The 19,505-nt window shown below is 37.8% G+C and overlaps 1 protein-coding gene and 1 long non-coding RNA gene across 8 annotated transcripts in view; one reads left to right on the top strand and one right to left on the bottom strand.

Annotated features, from left to right (window-relative positions):
• Positions 1–19,505, bottom strand: part of LOC145511529 (uncharacterized) — a 636,615-nt gene that overhangs the window by 87,093 nt on the left and 530,017 nt on the right. The window lies entirely within an intron of this gene.
• On the top strand, positions 2,015–4,395 carry LOC145511532 (uncharacterized). The gene is made up of 2 exons (XR_014057924.1): positions 2,015–2,359; positions 3,078–4,395. It is a non-coding gene; the product is annotated as an uncharacterized LOC145511532 (long non-coding RNA).

Here is a 19,505-nt window from a genome sequence, read left to right as displayed (position 1 = left end):
TCTACATTTTTTTACTGTTTCTTTTTTTACTGTTTTACTGTTTTTTTTCTTTTTACACTGTTTCCTTTTTTCCTTTCTTTTTTATTTTTTTTTAGATTGTAAGTTTTATAAGAGTCTAACCTCTACTCTAGATTTTTAATCTTTGTTTTACATATTTGATATCAATTTTGTACATTTAAGAACCCAATCTTTAGGACCCATTTTTACTCAGGAGTGTGATCACTGGCCTGATCACTCTCTCCCCCTATTGATGCTCTTTCTTCTCCCTCAGGGAACCTCTATCTCCCACCCTCCTCCTTCTCTTCTCAACCCAATTCTGTGAATCTCTGAGGGTGTTCTGGGTACCGGAGAACACTTCAGGAACAGGATACTGCCCAGATCTCTCTCTCCCCTCTTAATTCCTCCCTTTCTACTCATGCTCACCTCTGTTACCTTCCTCCCCCCTCTCTATGTATCTCTGTGAATCACTCTGAGGGTTCCAAACTGTGGAAAGCACAGAGGGAAGTGCTTACTGGCTAGATTGCTCTCTCCACATTTGAATTCCCCTCTTCCCCTCCTGGTCACCTCAACCCACCCCCCCCACCTCATCTCTCCATGTAACTCAGTGAACCTTTCTGGGTATCCCTCACTGTGGAGAATCTTTTCACCATTAACATAAAAGTTTTATTATTGAGGCTGTATGGAAGGAGAAGTCTTCAGGCTACTGCAAGAATAAGACTGAAAGCCAGGGGAAACATTAATTAATAAGAGACCATCCAATAGCCTCCATAAATTCACTGAAACCAAGCTCCACCCAAGAGACAATAAGTTCCAGAGCAAGACATACCACGCAAATTCTCCAGCAACGCAGGAACATAGACCTGAGCATCAATATACAGGCTGCCCAGAGGCACACCAAATCCATAGACATCTCAAAAATTAATACTGGTCACGCCATTGCACTCTAGAGAGCAGAAATCCAGCTCCACCCACCAGAACACCGACACAAGCTCCCCCAACCAGGAAGCCTTGACAAGCCAACTGTCCAACCCCAACCGCAGTGAGGAACCTCCACAACAAAGAGGAACTTCATACTACCAGAATACAGAAGGGCCACGCCTAACACAGCAATCTAAACAAGATGAAAAGGCAGAGAAATACTCAGCAAGTAAAGGACAATGAGAAATGCCCACAAAGCCAAACAAAAGAGGAGGAGATAGGGAATCTATCTGAAAAAGAATTTAGAATAAGGATAATAAAAATGATCCAAAATCTTGAAAGCAAAATGGAGTTACAGATAAATAGCCTGGAGACAAAGATTGAGAAAATGCAAGAAATGTTTATCAAGGACTTAGAAGAAATAAAAAGGAATCAATATAGAATGAATAATGAAATAAAGGAGATAAAAGACACTCTGGAGGGAACCAACAGTAGAATAACGGAGGCAGAAGATAGGATAAGTGAGGTAGAAGATAGAATGATGGAAATAAACGAAGCAGAGAGGAAAAAAGAAAAAAGAATCAAAAGAAATGAGGAAAACCTCCGGGACCTCTGGGACAATATGAAACGCCCCAACATTCGAATCATAGGAGTCCCAGAAGAAGAAGATAAAAGGAAAGGCCATGAAAAAATACTCGAGGAGATAATAGTTGAGAATTTCCCTAAATTGAGGAAAGAAATAGTCACAGAAGTCCAAGAAACCCAGAGAGTTCCAAACAGGATAAACCCAAGGCGAAACACCCCAAGACACATATTAATCAAATTAACAAAGATCAAACACAAAGAACAAATATTAAAAGCAGCAAGGGAAAAACAACAAATAACACACAAGGGGATCCCCATAAGGATAACAGCTGATCTTTCAATAGAAACCCTTCAGGCTAGAAGGGAATGGCAGGACATACTTAAAGTAATGAAAGAGAATAATCTACAACCCAGATTACTGTACCCAGCAAGGATCTCATTCAGATATGAAGGAGAATTCAAAAGCTTTACAGACAAGCAAGAGCTGAGGGAATTCAGCACCACCAAACCAGCTCTCCAGCAAATGCTAAAGGATCTTCTCTAAACAGGAAACACAGAAAGGATGTTTCAACACGAACTCAAAACAACAAAGTAAATGGCAACGGGATCATACTTATCAATAATTACCTTAAATGTAAATGGGTTGAATGCCCCAACCAAAAGGCAAAGGGTTGCTGAATGGATACAAAAACAAGACCCCTATATATGCTGTCTACAAGAGACCCACCTCAAAACTAGGGACACACACAGGCTGAAAGTGAAAGGATGGAAAAACATATTCCATGCAAACGGAGACCAAAAGAAAGCAGGAGTCGCAATACTCATTTCAGATAAAATAGACTTTAAAATAAAGGATGTGAAAAGGGACAAAGAAGGACACTACATAAAGATCAAAGGATCAATTCAAGAAGAAGACGTAACAATCATAAATATATATGCACCCAACATAGGAGCACCACAATATATAAGGCAAATACTAACAAGTATGAAAGGGGAAATTAACAATAACACAATAATAGTGGGAGACTTTAATACTCCACTCACGCATATGGATAGATCAACTAAACAGAAAATTAACAAGGAAACACAAACTTTAAATGATACAATAGACAAATTAGATTTAATTGATATTTACAGGACTTTCCACCCCAAAACAATCAATATTACCTTTTTCTCAAGTGCACATGGAACTTTCTCCAGGATAGATCACATCCTGGGCCATAAATCTAGCCTTGGTAAATTCAAAAAAATTGAAATCATCCCAGCCATCTTCTCTGACCACAATGCAGTAAGATTAGACCTCAATTACAGGAAAAAAACTATTAAAAGTTCCAACATATGGAGGCTAAACAACACGCTTCTGAATAACCAACAAATCACAGAAGAAATCAAAAAAGAAATCAAATTATGCATAGAAACGAATGAAAATGAAAACACAACAACCCAAAACCTATGGGACACTGTAAAAGCAATACTAAGGGGAAGGTTCATAGCAATACAGGCGTACCTCAAGAAACAAGAAAAAAATCAAATAAATCAACTAACTCTACACCTAAAGCAACTAGAGAAGGAAGAAATGAAAAACCCCAGGGTCAGTAGAAGGAAAGAAATCTTAAAAATTAGGGCAGAAATAAATGCAAAAGAAACAAAAGAGACCGTAGCAAAAATCAACAAAACTAAAAGCTGGTTTTTCGAGAAGATAAACAAAATTTGATAAGCCATTAGCCAGACTCATCAAGAAACAAAGGGAGAAGAATCAGATCAACAAAATTAGAAATGAAAATGGAGAGATCACAACAGACTCCACAGAAATACAAAGGATCATAAGAGACTACTACCAACAGCTATATTCCAATAAAATGGACAACTTGGAAGAAATGGACAAATTCTTAGAAAAGTATAACTTTCCAAAACTGAACCATGAAGAAATAGATCTTAACAGACCCATCACAAGCACGGAAATCGAAACTGTAATCAGAAATCTTCCAGCAAACAAAAGCCCAGGACCAGACGGCTTCACAGCGGAATTCTACCAAAAATTTAGAGAAGAGCTAACACCTATCCTACTCAAACTCTTCCAGAAAATTGCAGAAGATGGTAAACTTCCAAACTCATTCTATGAGGCCACCATCACCCTAATTCCAAAACCAGACAAAGATGTCACAAAAAAGGAAAACTACAGGCCAATATCACTGATGAACATAGATGCAAAAATCCTTAATAAAATTCTAGCAAACAGAATCCAACATCATATTAAAAAGATCATACATCATGACCCAAGTGGGCTTCATCCCAGGAATGCAAGGTTTTTTTAACATCCGCAAATCAATCAATGTAATACACCACATTAACAAATTGAAAGAAAAAAACCATATGGTTATCTCAATAGATGCAGAAAAAGCCTTTGACAAAATTCAGCATCCATTTATGATTAAAACCCTCCAGAAAGCAGGAATAGAAGGAACATATCTCAACATAATAAAAGCTATATATGACAAACCCACAGCAAACATTATCCTCAATGGTGAAAAATTGAAAGCATTTCCCCTAAAGTCAGGAACAAGGCAAGGATGCCCACTTTCACCACTACTATTCAACATAGTTTTGGAAGTTTTGGCCACAGCAATCAGAGCTGAAAAAGAAATAAAAGGAATACAGATAGGAAAAGAAGAAGTAAAACTCTCACTGTTTGCAGATGACATGATCCTCTACATAGAAAACCCTAAAGACTCTACTAGAAAATTACTAGAGTTGATCAATGAATATAGTAAAGTTGCAGGATATAAAATTAACACACAGAAATCCCTTGCATTCCTATACTCCAATAATGAGAAAACAGAAAGAGAAATTAAGGAAACAATACCATTCACCATTGCAACAAAAAGAATAAAATATTTAGGAATATGTCTACCTAAGGAAACAAAAGACTTATATATAGAAAACTATAAAACACCGATGAAAGAAATCAAAGAGGACACAAACAGATGGAGAAATATACAGTGTTCATGGATTGGAAGAATTAATATAGTAAAAATGAGTATACTACCCAAAGCAATCTATAGATTCAATGCAATCCCTATCAAGCTACCAATGGTATTTTTCACAGAACTGGAACAAATCATCTCACAATTTGTATGGAAATATAAGAAACCTCGAATAGCCAAAGCAATCTTGAGGAAGAAGAATGGAACTGGAGGAATCAACCTGCCTGACTTCAGGCTCTACTACAAAGCCACAGTCATCAAGACAGTATGGTACTGGCACAAAGATAGAAATATAGATCAATGGAACAAAATAGAAAGCCCAGAGATAAACCCACGCACATATGGACACCTTATCTTCGACAAAGGAGGAAAGAATATACAATGGAGAAAAGACAATCTCTTTAACAAGTGGTGCTGGGAAAACTGGTCAACCACTTGTAAAAGAATGAAACTAGAACACTTCCTAACACCGTACACAAAAATAAACTCAAAATGGATTAAAGATCTAAACGTAAGACCAGAAACAATAAAACTCCTAGAGGAAAACATAGGCAAAACACTCTCCGACATAAATCACAGCAGGATCCTCCATGACCCACCTCCCAGAATATTGGAAATAAAAGCAAAAATAAACAAATGGGACCTAATTAAAATTAAAAGCTTTTGCACAACAAAGGAAACTATAAACAAGGTGAAAAGACAGCCTTCAGAATGGGAGAAAATAATAGCAAATGAAGCAACAGACAAACAATTAATATCAGAAATATACAAGCAACTTCTGCAGCTGAATTCCCGAAAAATCAACGACCCAATCAAAAAATGGGCCAAAGAACTAAACAGACATTTCTCCAAAGAAGACATACAGATGGCTAACAAACACATGAAAAGATGCTCAACATCACTCATTATTAGAGAAATGCAAATCAAAACCACAATGAGGTATCATTTCACACCAGTCAGAATGGCTGCTATCCAAAAGTCTACAAGCAATAAATGCTGGAGAGGGTGTGGAGAAAAGGGAACCCTCTTACACTGTTGGTGGGAATGCAAACTAGTACAGCCACTATGGAGAACAGTGTGGAGATTCCTTAAAAAACTGGGAATAGAACTGCCATATGACCCAGCAATCCCACTGCTGGGCATACACACCGAGGAAACCAGAATTGAAAGAGACGCGTGTACCCCAATGTTCATCGCAGCACTGTTTACAATAGCCAGGACATGGAAGCAACCTAGATGTCCATCAGCAGACGAATGGATAAGGAAGCCGTGGTACATATACACAATGGAATATTACTCAGCCATTAAAAAAAATACATTTGAATCTGTTCTACTGAGATGGATGAAACTGGAGCCCATTATACAGAGTGAAGTAAGCCAGAAAGAAAAACAATAGAGTATACTAATGCATATATATGGAATTTGAAAGATGGTAACGATAACCCTATATGCGAGACAGAATAAGAGACACAGATGCATGGAACAATTTTATGGACTCTGAGGGAGAAGGTGAGGGTGGGACGTTCTGGGAGAATAGCATTGAAACATGTATACTATCATATGTGAAACAGAACACCATTCCATATTCGATGCATGTGACAAGGGCTCAGGGCCGGGGCAATGGGATGATCCAGAAGGATGGGATGGGGAGGGAGGTGGGTGGGGGGTCCAGGAAGGGGAACACATGTAAACCCATGGCTGATTCATGTCAATGTATGGCAAAAACTATTACAATATTGTAAAGTAATTAGCCCCCAACTAAAATAAATAAATTTATAAAAAAAAAAAAAGCACTCCTAAACTTTGTATGGAACCACAAAGTTGCAGGAGATTTGGGTTTGACCCTGGGGTTGGGAAGATTCCCTGGAGGAGGAAATGGCAACCTACTTTGGTTTTCTTGCCTGGAAAAATCTCATGGACAGAAGGAGCCTGGCAGGCTACAGTCCTTAGAGTTGCAAAAGAGTCAGACATGACTGACTGAGCAACTGAATGCAAAACACCCTGAATAGCTAAAGCAATCCTGAGAAAGAACAACAAAGCAGGAGGCATCATACTTCCTGAGTTCAAGCTACACTACAAAGCTATAGTCATTGAAGCAGTATGGTACTGGCCCAGAGATAAACCCAAGCATATGCTGTCAACAAATATTTGACAAAGGAGCCAAGATACTCAATAGAGAAAAGACAGTCTCTTCAATAAATGGCTCTGGAATAATTGGATATTCACATGTAAAAGAATGAAAGTAGGCTCCTGTATTATACTACCCACAGAACTTAAAATGAATTAAAGACTTAACTGGAAGATCTGAAAACATGAAACTCCTAGAAGAAAACACAGAAATAAAACTCCTTAATATAGGTCTTGGTAATGAGTTTTTTCAATATACCTAAAAGCACAAGTAAAAAATAGTAACAAATATGTGGCACTATATGAAACTGAAAGCTTGTTTGAAGCAAAAGAAACCATCAATAAATTTAAAAGGACAAGATATGGAATGTGAAACAATATTTACAAACTATGTATCTTTTAAGGGATTAATATCTAAAATATATAAAGAATTCATACAATTCAATAGCAAAAAATGAAATAATGCAATTAAAAAATGGGCAAAGGACCTGAATAGACATTTCTCCAAAGAAGATGTATGAAAAGCTAACAGATATATAAAAAGATGTTCAACATCACTAGTCATTAGGAAATGCAAATTAAAACCACAATGAAATATCACCTCATACCTGTTAGAATAGGCATCATCAAAACGATAAAAGACAAATTCTGGCTTGGGTGTGAAGCAATCGGAAAATTTTTGCACTGTTAGGGGGATTGTAAATTGGTACAGCCACTGTGGAAAATAGTATGAAGTTTCCACAAAAAATTAACAATAGAACTGTTGCATAATCCAGCAGTTTTACACTTGGAATATAACCACAGGAAACAAAGTGCTAACTTCAAAATATATCTACCTATTCATGTTCATAGCAGCATTACTTACAATACCAAAGACATGGAAACAACCTGTCTCCACTGGCAGAAATGGTTGAAGAAATGGTGATGTATGTATATATGTGTGTGTGTGTATGTTTATGTGTGTATGTGTTTACACACAACGGATTATGACTCAACTCTAAAAATGAGGAAATCATACTATTTTCATGATGGATGAAACTTGAAGGCATCACATTAAGCGAAATAAGTCAGACGGAGAAAGGCAAATAATGTATCATGTAACCTATATGCACTATCTAAGAATAGAAGACCAATCCATACTCATAGAAAAAGAAATCAGACTTGTGATTACCAGAGGTGGATGGAGGTGAAAGTGGACCCCAGATAGAGATGGTCAAAACGTACAAACTTCCATTTACAAGTTAAATAAGTACTAGGGATGTGATGTACAACATCATGACTATAGTTAACATTGATATACAATATAGAGGAAAATTTTAATGGAGCAAATCTTATTACTTCTCATCACAAGGAGACTTTTTTCCTTTCTTTTTATTATATCTATATAAAAAGATGGATGTTAGCTGAACCTATTATGTTAATCATTTCACAATATATGTAAACCAAACAATTATGCTATACACCTCAAAATTGTCAATTATTTCTTTTTTTAACGTTTACTGAACTCTATTATGGTAATTTCTTTACAAGTATTTATTCCCAAACTTTCTTGTAGGAAAACATTAGTTATGGGTAGAAAAACATACATTTATTCTAAGTTCAGTTGTGGGGTTTTTGTTTTTTGTTTTGGGGCTATTACATTATACAATTTAGAATCAATCACTCTTTCATTGTAATAAAATGTAAGCAAGTTGACCTTTAAACTTTTTTGGCATCTTGAAATTGAAAATGGACTGCATCTACATGGACCTCAAGGAAAAATCATAAGAAACTAAATTCTGAAATCATTAGAGCTTGGTATTTTGCATATATATGTTCAAAGAATGTGTCCATGATGTACCAGAAAACATGCTGGTGCTTGTTTCAGTTTCTTTACAGCCCAGTGCACTATATAGGGTACAGTCCAGTCTGCAGTCCAGTGTACAATACAGTGTACAGTCCAAGGTACAGTATAGTATACAGTCCAGTGCACAGTATAGTACACAGTTCAGTGCACACCTGGACAAATCTGGACACTTCTGCACACAGCTGGACACAGCTGGAGTACATTTGGTGTGTGGCCCAGGAGCACAGTTGGAACACAGCTGGAGCACAGCTGGAACATCTGGAACACATCTGGCATACAGTCCAAGTGCACATATGGACACATTTGGGGCAAATCTGGGTACATCAGGTAACATCTGACGTGCATACCAAGGGCATATCCCAGTGTACAGTGTAGCATACAGTCCAGGGTACCATCTAGTGTACATCCTGTGTACAGCTCATGTGCAGTCCAGGGTACCATCCACTGTACATCCCATGTACATCCCATGTCCAGTGGTCTGTCTCAAGTACAGTCCAGAGTACTGTCCAGTGTACATTCCAGTATACATCCAGTGAACACTCCAGCATACACCAGTTTACATCTAGTATACAATCCAGTGTAGGTCCAGTGTTTTGTGTCTGTCTTCTCCACATCCATAAAATCCTATGAATGGCTCTTAGTCATTTTTATAGGAGATGGCAAAGAACAAATAGTCAATAGGCTCAAAGAAGGAAGGATAAAAAGAACAAAATTTAAGTGAACTGAAAATTGGATTGCTTGGCACTGAATTCAGGTCAGTAGTATGCCAGAGCTCTCTTGTTCCAGCCCATAGGAGCAGTATTCAGAATGTCAGGAATTTCTTCCCTGATCCTTAAGTCCTTTATAGCTTTAAATTAGTGGGACTAGTTACATCAGGGAAATCAGCAAGCACTACAAATCAGGGCTTTTGTTTATCAGAGAGTCTGTGTTCTAGTGGAACACAACTGACATCCATGATTATGATACAATTAGTCCAAGCTCATGTCCATCCAGCATGTGAGGTCAGAGACAAGTGGGATCAGAATACAGAATTCCTTTGAAGCTAGTGAGGACCCTTAATCTAATTCAGAAGAGTCAAGAAAGGCTTCCCAGGGGAAAGAAATACTGAGGCTATCCAGGTGAAAAAGCAGTGTGTTTGGTGGGGGAGCAGGTATAGTAGGAAGCATTTTCTCTGAAAAGAAAGGGAAATCTGGAAGTAAGAGCCAGCAACGAACTTTTGAGAAACTGCATGCAATTCAGTAACAGCCAGGGTTTCGAGTGAGAGAACCTCATCTAGTGGTATAGTAGCCAGTGGAGGGTTAGACAGGATCAGCTCGTGACAAGCTCCAGAGCCATCACTGTTTTCCATACTACCTAACGCAAAAAGTGGGAAGTGTGCTGTTATTTGTGCTTCTGCTGGAAGAACCCTTTTTGACAGCCCATAAAGCCATGATGAATGTCAAAAATAACATTGCTCAGCTTTTGCCACCTTGCTATATACTTCCCACATGTGCTTAAGGGAAAACTTGAACCACCGAAGTCATTAATAAGCTTATAATGTAAGTATACTTGAAAGATTCTGAGAAGAGCTGGTCATCCTTATTTTTCTGTCTCAGATTTTTGGAGAAACATTTTAGTGTTTGCATGACCTTTAATCAGATATACTGCACCTTTTTTTAAGATCCCAGTAAATTACTGCCTTCCCATAAGTACTAGGGGACTTAATGGTACCATTAAGAAATGCATAAATATCTTTTAATTTTTTTTCTTCATGCAGGTTTTATTTCTGCCAGCAAAGTTTTTTTTCAGTTTTGCCTATGGAAATTAAGCAGGATTTTATTAGCAATAAAATTTTTCAAAGTTATCTTTCTTCTGGGTCTAATGTAATTCCTAGAGCCCTTCTCATGCTGTAAAAGGACTGGGTTCTTCCAAATGTCTTCTTCTTAATCATCACTAGCTCATTAGCAACATTTCTCTCCCCACTTCCTTTTGCCTCTGCCTCTGAAGAAAAGTGATACTGATCTAAAAATCAGGATTAATTTCCACATGACCAAACATTCTTTACTAAGTGTCATATCCAACTCTAAAGTATGAAAATTGCATTCCTGTGTTAGCCAGGACTCTTTCTGGTTTCAAGTGACAAACCTCAACTCAGTCTAGTTTGAGCAAAAATAAATAAATAAATAAATAAAGAACATTTATTGTGCCCCTGCAATGGAAGAGTCCAGGGTATCCCACTTCAGACCTGGTTGGGTTTAGGGACTCAAGCAACATCATAGCTTCTCTCCTCATCTCTTTGGTTTGCTTTGCTCTGCATTTCCTTCAGTTTCAGCAAGTTCTTAACCATGTGGTGGCTACGTGTGGCCTGGAGGCAATATTCCTACCAGTTAGGAACTGGAAATAAGTAGATAGTAGTGGTTTCATGAAAAACGAAGGTTTTGTTACTGAAATAAACAGGGATTGGTGATAGAGAGGCAAAAAATGACAGATCTCCCTATACAATTACTTTAATTAGTAGTTTTAAGATTTATGAAATCTAAATTACAGTAAAATCCTCATCTTATTTTACAGACATGGTAAGGCCTCATAACTTAGTCATTTTTATTTTTGAAGTCCCAGAATTTCAAATTCTGTGATATATAAACTTTGAAACGCATGTGAGGAATTCTGCAGTTTTCACAAGGGAATTTTCTCTATACAGCAAGGTTATTAAATAAAAAAAGATCCCTTTGTTTCCCTTTCTTCAGACACATTGCTAACATTTTCATAAGGATGATACAGTTCTGATTTGAGGAAGACAAAATCTAATAAACCCTTAACTTTTCAGCCCTTAGCAGTTTTTTCTGTGCCTAAAAGGAATCTGTTATCCTTTGCTTTATCGATGTCCACATTTAATGCAAGAGCATTTTCCAGTAGGTACATCTAACACTCTGCAAGACATCTATCAAGATCTAGGGCTCTGCTTATAGAGGGATCCATAACAGTTCCTTTAGCCTCTCATGGAGCAACAGGAAGATTTTTTGCCACCCCCCCAACTGAAAGAGACTGAACACATCTAATGAAATGTTGACATTTCTGCAGGTTACATGGTATGAAGTGCAAGTCAGATTCCTTTCACCAAAAACAATATAACATCCTCATTATATTCTTTGACTTTGTTGGATTCCTATCTATATTGTATAGATCAGCATGATCGATGAGTTGAGATCTTCACTTACAGGAAACAAACAGCTTCCCCTCTTTTTTCCCCTAAATTTAGGATGACTTTGAATCCTTTGCATTGGCCCATTGTGCACATTAACATTTCCTTCAGTCCCTGCTTCTTTGCAGCAGCCCTTGAACACTGGCCTTACTTCATCCAACTTGCTTTTGAAGATGTGACTTGAGTTTCCTGACTGAATGCCTTTGGTCCTGTTCTTTTTAGGTAAAATGAAAATAGCTAATTAGCAGCTCTCTTCTTCAGATCTTAGGGTTTTCCATACAGGTTATAGAGAGGATTCAGAATTATTATTATTTTTTAGGTAACTATCCAAGTTGATTAGAGAAGACTTAAAAATTTAAAAAAATCTTTCCTTATTTATTACCAATGAGTGTCCAGATACCATCTGGCCTGTTGGGAGAGAGATGAAGGTGATTCGGTGCCATGATTAGGTCCCATGATTGGCCACCAGCACTGATAATCAAATCATTAATGGCACATGGACAGAGGAAATTACCTGCAACAAGAGAAGAGAATGCACGGCGAGAATGTTTTCTACCCTGACCTTTAGAACACAACTTCTCAAGCAGAGAGTGAGGAAAGGTGGATACACAGAGAAGACCTCAGTAACATGCCACAGGGTGTTAAAGGATCCCTAGCTCCCAGGGTGGTTCCTCAGTGGCCCAACAGATACATCACACCTGACCATCAGGCAAAGAACAGGAATAGCTACCATCTGCTCTGAGTTCACTAGATCTGAGGGCTTATGTAATGTACAGCATCAATTTGTTCTTTAATCTCTCAATAACCGTATCAGGGATTGCTATGCCTCCATTTCATATATGACAATCTGAGTCCAATAGACATTAAACAACTTAATGAAGTTCACACAGCTGGTAAATGGCAGACTAGAAGTTTGAATCCATATCTACTTTATGTCAAACCCTGTTCTTATCTATTAGATCTGTGAACTATAAGATGCTATTAGTAGATGCAACCATAAGAAGAGCAGATAATAAGTTTCATGGTGTTTTGATCCAAGTATATGCCCTTCACTGGGGACACTACAAGCTTTCTGAAGGAGCCCCAGATGAGCAAGGACATAATGATGCAATTAAACAGCCTAATATTTATAGTACAACTTCCCATATAAGTGGCATCATTATATCTCCCAGAGATAATATGAGTTGCCCAAATAACACATCTGTAAGAATGCTAAATTCAAACCACTGAATGGATGTGAAGTCAGAGGAATGTAGTCAGGGGATTGTCAGTAGGACAATGAAATGGAGATTCAGAAATGTCTATGTAGGCAAATGTGATGGTCAGAAACAAGGGCAACATTTTGAATTCTGTCACATGGATGATGATTCATTTCTCAAGAGGAGTTTGATATGAGGATCCATTCAGCTCCTCTTCTTGACTGAGATCTTTCCAGGCTGAAGGATCCTCTTGTTGTGTCTGATGCCTGATGCCCAGCTTATAATCACAAAGACCAAGATAAGCAATGGGTCTCCTTACTACTAGTCCAGTGCTCTGTCCACATCTCTGGGAACAAAATTCCCATTTCAGTCATTATCATGATTTCACAGAAAAACCTAGGATTAGCTTAGTTAGTAAGACAAAGTTAAATTTTTCTTCTTAGAGAGAATACAACTAGGACACAATTTTTCTTTTAAATTTAAATGGCAAAGTAGTTTCCTGACTTCACAAGAGTCAAAAAGGATTGAAGAATCATTGCCCAACTTTGATCCTCCCACAACTCTTCTCAGAAGAAAACTCAAGAAAATCCCCCTTCCCTCCTCATTTCTTATTAGGCAGGCAGACGTTATTAGCTGAAATCGGTAACTCCTTCATAACTGCATCCTGCCATTTCTCCTGCCACATTTCTCTAGCCAACTCTACATTCAGATCTATTTTGGCAGATGTGAGTTCTATATTTCTCTTGCCCCTGGCTACCTTTGAATTACCACAGCTCCATAGCACTGCAGGTCTATCACCTCAAGGTGTGACAAAGAATATTGTACAATTACTGCTGGTATCAACTTTAAATGGAAATTAGATTCTTTCCTTATTTTTTATGTTCCACTTTAATTTGGGACAACTACAGTTCTAGACATCATGTTCACTGCAGTCATCTATCTTTTAGAGAGCAATAGTGGTCCTGCTTGCTTAAGTACCTTGCATTTTTCATGTCAGTCTTTCTTTCATTTTTTTAGTAGCATACCTGTGCCACGGGGAAGGGCATAATGTGCTCTCATGAATCTGGCTGCTCATTCAAGCAATAGGAAATGGGAGAGTCATTTACCCTACTGATAAAATGTGCTGCAGTGGTCTAGGGGACTTTTATCTCCTGGATTCTATTACCAGAGTAATATGCATCTTCAGGAGAAATGCCCTGGAGCCGGGCTAGATCTCTGGAAGACTGAACTTTAAACCTTATAGTATCTTTAAAAATGTAAGGGGGTGGCAGTATCTATGGGAACACCAAAAAAGTAACTAGCAAACCACCAGTAAACTCTTTGAAATAAAGCACTCAAATAAGCTGTTTAAATAAACCAAATTCTCAAGCCCATCAGAATAGTAGATTTAACAGGTTTATCTTTACTTGACAAAATACTTTGTTCCCTTATTGAGGGAACAGAGGTCATTTGGATCAACCTAATTCTTGCAGAGGTTAAAGACAAAAAGAATACTGATGAGTTTAGTGGTCATTCTCAGATTGTCTCTACCAGCTATATCTTGCCCTCCTTTTCTCTGCTCTTTGTCCCAGGAAGGCTGACCTATTTGCATTGTATGACCCAGGCTCTTGCCCTCTGAGCTCTGGTTTATTTGGACTGGTGGGAGACACTAATAGGAGATTGGAGAGTCAGAGGAGAGAGAAGGTGGAACATTTATTCCTTCCTTGTCTGCCTTCTGCTTTGTTGCAATGCTGGCAGTGACTACGCTTCCCTGCAGCCTTGCATCTACCAGCCAGCCACTCCTCCGTGGCACCAACTCTTCTGGGTAACACTTTCTCCCCTACTTCTCCTTCAAACCTAGGGGTGATAATGGATTCCCACTATTGGAGTTCTCTGGCTGTCTTATATCTCTAATTGCTTACTTCAGTCCTGTCTATACTTGCATAATTGTCCAATCATGAAATTATTTTTAATTAAAAAATTTTGCATCTATTTCCTGAAATGATTCAACTTGAGTTTTCTTGAGAAAAACTTTCTCTTTCTCGACAAGTTGGTTCTTATCTTGGCATGATTACTTAGAAAGCTAAAAATGCTTTTGGCTAATGATATCTTAAGTATATTTTGAGCAAATAAAAGCACACAGAAATTATATAATAGTAATGAGGTGAATAATCACAAATGATTCCATTTATACTCAACCTAAATGGCAGATAACCATTTATCTGCCTAAACTCTTTAAATATTTGAGTTTTCTAACCTGCTACTTTGCTTCTCTGGCTTTGAAAAGTTTCAGGAAAGATTCAGGTGAGGCATTTACAAAAGTGCTTGAAACAGGTTTAATTTCCCTTTAGGAAGTCTTGTGCTGTAGGTGAGCTGGTTATTCAAAGAAGCTCTTCCCTTGGTGCCTGGCAAACATGATGCAACTATCCTCTGCCAGCCTCCCTTCTCAGAAACTCATTCTAAGTCCTAGGCAATTAGACAACTAGAGGCTGATTCTGGACTTCCCAGGTGGTTCAGTGGTAAAGAATCTGCCTGCCAACGCAGGAGACTGGGATTAGATCTCTGGGTTGGGAATATCCCCTGGAAAAGGAAATAACAAACCATTCCAGTATTCTTGCCTGGAGAATCCTATTGACAATGGAGCCCAGTGGGCTACAATCCATAGGGTTGCAAAAGAGGCAGACGCAACTGAGCACAGCACAGAGACTGTTTCTAAAGCTCACTCACTCTTTAAGAACAGACTCTATACATTAAAATACACTCCTTTAAATTTTTTTCCTGGATTAGTGACAAGACTTCAACCCATTAAAACAGAGTAGGGTGGGGGCAGAGGGGAGACCTTAAACTGTAATGAATGGGCCTTTGGAAAACTGACCCAGAAGAAGCAGAATTACTTTGCTGACAAAGGTCCATATAGTCAAAGCTATGGTTTTTCCAGTAGTTACATATGAATGTGAGAGTTGGACTATAAAGAAAGCTGAGTGCGGAAGAACTGATGCTTTTGAACTGTGGTGCTGGAGAAGACTCTTGAGAGTCACTTGGACTGCAAGGAGATCAAACTGGTCAGTCCTAAAGGAAATCAGTCCTAAATGTTCATTGGAAGGACTGATGCTGAAACTCCAATACTTTGGCCACCTGATGTGAAGAACTAACATTGGAAAAGACCCTGATGCTGGGAAAGATTGAAGGCAAGAGGAGAAGAGGATGACAGAGGATGAGATGGTTGGATGGCATCACTAACTCAATGGATATGAGTTTGAGCAGGCTCTGGAGTTGGTGAATGACAGGGAAGTCTGGCGTGCTGCAGTCCAAGGGGTCGCAAAGAGTTGGACACAACTGAGTGACTAAACTGAACTGAACTTGCTGCTTATACATTTTACCTTGTTTTAGGTGAGTGAAGCTAACCAGTTTACTGTTTCCATTTTCTGATTCTGCTATTTTTCTAATGAGAAAAATGCTTGCTTGCTTTAAATACTTGGAAACTATACTAATCCCCTTTCTAATTTTAGCTTTTCCACATCAGTTTCATTTATTTTTAGATATTGCCTATCAAGAAATTGCTAATGGTAATTTAAAAAATGCTTCAAACACTCATGGTGTCTAGATTCTCTAGTTGTGAATGTACAAAAAAGGTATTTCTTACCTCTGTTTTTCAGTTAGTGTTCCCCTCAAGTGAACTTCAGTCAATAAATACCAAGCATTTATTTGGAGTCAATGCTGGTCATGGTGAGGAATACAACTATTAAAAAAGACATTGTTCCTTACCCTAAATGGGTTCAATTGCCAGCCCATGCAGACGTAGTATAATTTGGCATATTTCATGGGAAATCTTGGAAAATTCAGTGTTTGTAGTTGCAACTATTCCGAGCACTAGAGATCCACAAACCAGGATAATTTATGACTTTGCTTACACATAGATTGAACTGGTCAGCCTTTGGGTTTCAGCTAAGAAGAGGATAAGATCACTGATCTAGTGGGTGAGCAATGCTGACATCTCAGTATCTATAATACATCTCATCATGGCCTTAATGTGCACAACTCACATTAAGTAATAAAAATTTTACATCTGAAAAGAAATTTCAACTGTAGTGTTTGTGACCATGAGAGGAGAAAGTAAGCAGTCTAAGAAAATTCTGGTCTTTGCAGAGTGTAGGAATACTGGATAATTTAAGAAGTAACATGTCATATGGGTGTGAATGTACGACAGGAAAGTGACACAAATTTTATACATAAGTGCTTTCTAAATTTTTTTATCCATGACCTATGATAAAAATAACTTTTCTTCACAATATAATAAACACACACAACGAACCAGAATTTCAATAACACAATACTTTCTTTTACTGTAGGTCATATACTCTTCTGTTTTCCTAATCTTTTGTCTTTTTCGATTTCTTTTTAAAAAAGGCTGATTGTGACCCACTAAATTGACTTTATGAACCACTAATGGTTTGTGATCCTAGTTTGAAAATCACCTCTATTAACAATATAAATGAATAAAGAGTAAGTCAGTCAGTTGATGGAAGTTCTTTCCACTGGTTATCTAGCCAGAATTTATTTTAATAGTATCATAAATTACTTTAACCCTGTGTTTATAGATTCATTAAAGATCTTATGGGGTCACTTAAATTTTTCATATATTCCTCATTGTACTTTATGGAAGGAATTATATAATAGAGTGTGTGTGTGTGTGTGTGTGTGTGTGTGTGTGTGTGGATGCGCACACGCTCAGTTGTGTTCAACGCTTTGCAACCCCATGGCCTGTAGCCCTTCAGGCTCCTCTGTCCATGGGATTCCCCAGGCAATAATATTGGAGTGGGGTGCCATTTCCTACTCCAGGGGATCTTCACAACCCAGGGATTGAACCTGCATCTCTTGCATCTCCTGCATTGGCAGGTGGATTCTTTACTGCCAGTGCCACCTGGGAAGACATATAATAGAGTAATACCTTGAATATAGGGGGTTGCAGAGCTCTCAGGATAAAGTCAAATATGTGGTGTGCTTAGTTGCTCAGTTGTGTCTGACTCTCTGTGATCCCATAAACTATAGCCCACCAGGCTCCTCTGTCCATGGGGATTCTCCAGGCAAGAATACTGGAGTGGGTTGCCATGCCCTCCTCCAGGGAATCTTGCCAACCCAGGAATCGAATCCAGGTCTCCTGCATTGCAGGCGGATTTTTTACTGCCTAAGCCACCAGGAAGCCCAGTAAGTTCAATAAACAAAGTGGTTGAGCAGTATCAATAAGGGAAAGATTATGGTTGAGCAACTGATCTAAGAAGGTAACATATGATATGACTGTAAAAGATGAGTAGTTTGTCAGGTAGAGACTGGGAAAAGACAGTTCAGGTTATAAAGGTGTGATCTATTTGGGAGACGAGTGAGAAGTAGATTGTATCTAAGAGGTAGTCAAGAAGATATAGTGAGGACTCAATACGTGAGATTGAAATGCACTGAGTAACAAATTCAGGGCCTAGTTCCTTTATTTACGTGATGGAAGTTTGAAGTCCCCTGTCACTGAACAAGTGAACAGTTTCATAGACATGGATTATTTAATTACAACTGGACATAACAGGACCCTGGAGTTTCTTTAAGACTTGGGGTGGAATTCAGGAAGAGAAAAATAATAAAATTTATAAGATTATTTATGTCTTACACTGCAAACTCCTTAAGCAAGTAGAGACCTTGGTCTGATTCATTCATATTTTCTAGCAACTAGATAGATATTTTTCCAAAAAAGACACACAGATGATCAAAGGGCATGTGAAAAAATGCTCAACATAGCTAATTATTAGAGAAATGCAAAACAAAACTACAATGAAGCATCACCTCACATTGGTCAGAATGGCCATCATCAAAAAATCTACAAAAAATGTTGCAGTGAGTATGGAGAAAAAGGAACCTTCCTACACTGTTGGTGGGAATGTAAATTGGTAAAGCCACTATGGAGAAAGTATGGAGCTTCCTTTAAAAAACTAAAAATAGAGCTACTATATAATTCACCAATCCTACTTCTGGACATACATACAGGGAAAATCATAATTCAAAAAGATACGTGCACCCCATTGCAGCACTATTTACAACAGAAAAGACATAGTGACTACCTAAGTGTCCGTTGACAAATGAATAGATAAAGTTGTGGTATATTTATATAATGGCACATTAAAAAGTCAAAGAATAAAAAAGTCATAAGAAAGAACAAAATGATGCCATTTGCAGCAACATGGATGGACCTAGAGATTATCATACTAAGTGAAGTAAGTCAAAGACAAAATCACATTATACCATTTATATGTAGAATCTAAAACAATGATACAAAAAACCAAAATGAATTATATGCAAAACAGAAATAGACCCACAGACAGAAATCAAACCTATGATTACCAAAGGTCATGGAGGAGGGATAAGTTAGAACATTGGGATTAACATATATGCACTACTGTATATAAAATAGATAACCAACAAGGATTTACTGTATAGCCCAGGGAACTATACTGAATATTTTGCAATAACCTATAAGGGAAAATAACCTGAAAAAAAAAGTATGCATGTATAAATGAATCACATTGTTGTACACTTGCAACTAATACAATATCGTAAATCAACTATACTTCAATAAAATAAGTAAATAAATAAAACAGGACCTGGAGCATAGTAACTAATCAGGATATTTTCTAAATGGATAAATC

Source organism: Giraffa tippelskirchi, chromosome 6 (genome assembly GCF_054371585.1).
Source record: "Giraffa tippelskirchi isolate mGirTip1 chromosome 6, T2T-mGirTip1v1.2.pri, whole genome shotgun sequence".
Classification (NCBI taxonomy): domain Eukaryota; kingdom Metazoa; phylum Chordata; class Mammalia; order Artiodactyla; family Giraffidae; genus Giraffa; species Giraffa tippelskirchi.
Note: the sequence above shows the minus strand (reverse complement) of the source record. Positions and strands in the feature narration are given on the sequence as shown.